The following is a 2,799-nucleotide window of genomic DNA, read 5'->3' on the forward strand; positions in this document are numbered from 1 at the left end:
GAGGCAGAGATAGGGAGGGGTTTTGGGGGGGGGGGGGTTGCAGGATGTTAGAGATAGGCTGAGGTGTAGGGGACAGAGCTCAGGAACTGGGCACGCACAGATTGGAAAATGCCTGTCCTGCTGCTAACATGGCTGACGCTTCCCTGCTCGAATCCACAGACTGCCCTGGTGGTTCTGTGCCTTCCCCTACAGCCTCCTAATCTTCATCTACGACGAGGTTCGGAAATTCATCCTCCGCCGACGTCCCGGAGGTGAGAAGCCCCTTCTGGAATGTTCCTGCTGGCGGGGAGTGGGGGATTGAAGGGGGAATGGTAATCAGGGGCTTGAGCAGGATTGCCCTGTACCAGTGTTGGTCTCAGAACCACATGGTGGGGGGGCGGCTGCGTTGCGTTGCGTCGAGGAGTACACAAAGGGGCAGGAATGTTTATGGCTCATGGGGGATATGGGCCAGGTGCTGGCAGGGGGGGACTAGATTGAGTTGGACCGAAGGGTCTGTTTCCATGCTGGACATCTCCATGACAGGTTGTGATCTCTTTCTGACTTGGTTTCACAGGTTGGGTCGAACAGGAGACCTATTACTGAGGCACAGTGCGTGTGTTCCCTTGGACAACTCTGCTCCTTCCCGCAGCCCTTGGAGCAGGAGGAGACCAGTCACAAGCTTAGTGTGGTATCCCCTCCCTCTTTCCCCACCCCCCCCCTCCCCATTTCCTCCTCCCACCTTCCAGTTAATCAAATGCATTGATAAATCGCCACTTTTTTTCTGCACCGATTTAAATTAAACACATTTCCTCCAAGCTTGTGTGTGCCTGTGTCAGTCTCTTTACTCCGGCTCTGAACCGCGGCGGGGGAGGGGAGAAAAGGAGTGGTGTCTCAGTGACCTCCATTGCTCTGGAGAAGATGGTGTGACTACCTTCTGAAACCACTGCGGTCCAATGTGTTGTACGTACTTCCCAAAACACCCTTCGGTAAGAGAGTGGGCCAGGATTTTAACTCCATGACACCGAAGGACTGGTGACGTTTCCAAATAAGGATGGGGAGTGCCTTGGAGGGGGATGGTGTTCTTTCCTCGATGATGGAGTTTGAACCAGGTCGTTATGTAAATGCAGGCAGCCTGTGGTTACAAACCAGCGAGCCCCATATGTAATGTGACTCACCAATTCACATTGCGACTGAACTAAAAACAAAAATAGCACAATCCATTCTTTTTGTACCCCAGTGCAATATTTTGAATAGTGCCAAGATGCTGGGTTTAAAATTTAAATAAGGCTTGGCAATTAACTGCCAGTCATCATCAACCTGTGCATTCCTCATGATGCTGTTTACTTGGCCATGGATCAGTACTCCCTCCTCAAACTGTAAATGGCGTTTGTTCTCCATAGTGACATGTCTTTGCTCAGCCATCTGTTCTGGTTTCCGCTCTGCTGTCTTCACCCCCTTTCCCAGAAGTACCCAGGTCAGAACAGTGTGCAAAGTAGGGTTTCTGCTTTGTGACCGCCCCGGCTAATCTCCCTGTCCTTAGGAATAAAGGCTTAGAATATTAACCGTAATCCATGCGGATCGACACTCTTGTCCCTCTGTGCCACACCATGGTTAACGAAGGGAGCACGCTACGGTGAGGTCTCTCTTCCTATTTCTGTGCGCAACTTCAGCTGGCACCTCCAGCTCTATCCCAACTTGTCAAAGTCTTTGTCCTCTGCTCACAGTATGACTCAGACTTGTACGACCTGCAACTTATTTTTTAAAAAAAAAAAGAGACCCCAACGCACAGAGCATGTGTAGAGATCAGGATCCCAAGAGGGAGCCCTGAACAATTCTAGGCAAGAAGGCAAGGCAAGAAGGGAACCCACGCTTGGATTCCTGTCACTTATCCGAGGAGACACACTGCTGCCACAGTGAGTCGCTGTGGGCAAGGGACAAGACTAATGGGGACATGGTAATATTGCACGTTACCAGGAGAAGACAGTGACAAAATGGTGAATGGGTCCCCGAACATCTCCTAGTGCCCTGAATATGTCTCACACAGCCTTTACACGTTGTCGTCAAACACAACTTGGACAGCAAAGCAGAAACTAGGGGAGAAAGAAACACGCAGCTGTGAAATGCCCCTTGTTGGCAGGGAAGGAATTTTTAAAAAATAAAGTAAAAAAAAAAAGAGGCTGGTCAAATGACCCAGAAACTTAAATCACTCAATGCGTTCTTTACTCGGGAACTATTTTGGAAAAAAAAAATTCAAAATTAAGAAGAGAAACACGGAAAGCAACAAAGCGTTATCTGCTATCAGATATTGCCAAGCTTATCAAAATCCTTCTCTTGACCCACGGCTCCTGGCTTCCTGCCACCCCCCGCCAGGTCAGAGGCTCTGGTTTACCTGACAGTGCGAGCTGAACAGGACGGCTGGGAAGGAGGAAACGGCAGCTGGTGGGGGGTATTTTTTTTGTTTTTTTTGAAGAAACTAGTTTCTTTGTTTTGTCTGAATTTTTTTTTTTTTTTTTTTTGACATTTTCAATATTTTTCCAAACCATAATTAAAACAGGAAGCAGTGCTGGTGTGGGCTGGTCGCTGATTCTACAGAACTAGAAATCCAAACAACAAAAAAAAAAATCAGAAAATATATTCGCAATTGCACGTGTTAGGGAGAGAGAGAGAGAGAGAGAAAAACATAAAAGAGAGAGGGAGAGGAAAAAAAGAGGGAGGGAGAAAAAAAAAGGCAGAGGAGGAGAAAGTGAGAGGAGAGAGCAGAGAGAGGGAGGGAAAGAAAAAGCAGAGGGAGAAAGGAAAAAAAAGAAAGAATAGAGCAAA

The 2,799-nt window shown here is 48.0% G+C and overlaps 1 long non-coding RNA gene across 1 annotated transcript; it reads left to right on the forward strand.

Annotated features, from left to right (window-relative positions):
- The first annotated feature begins 22 nt into the window (after positions 1-22).
- LOC122547793 lies at positions 23-797 on the forward strand. The gene is made up of 2 exons (XR_006311095.1): positions 23-251; positions 554-797. It is a non-coding gene; the product is annotated as an uncharacterized LOC122547793 (long non-coding RNA).
- Positions 798-2,799: the final 2,002 nt, after the last annotated feature.

Source organism: Chiloscyllium plagiosum, unplaced genomic scaffold (assembly GCF_004010195.1).
Source record: "Chiloscyllium plagiosum isolate BGI_BamShark_2017 unplaced genomic scaffold, ASM401019v2 scaf_4977, whole genome shotgun sequence".
In the NCBI taxonomy this organism is placed as follows: domain Eukaryota; kingdom Metazoa; phylum Chordata; class Chondrichthyes; order Orectolobiformes; family Hemiscylliidae; genus Chiloscyllium; species Chiloscyllium plagiosum.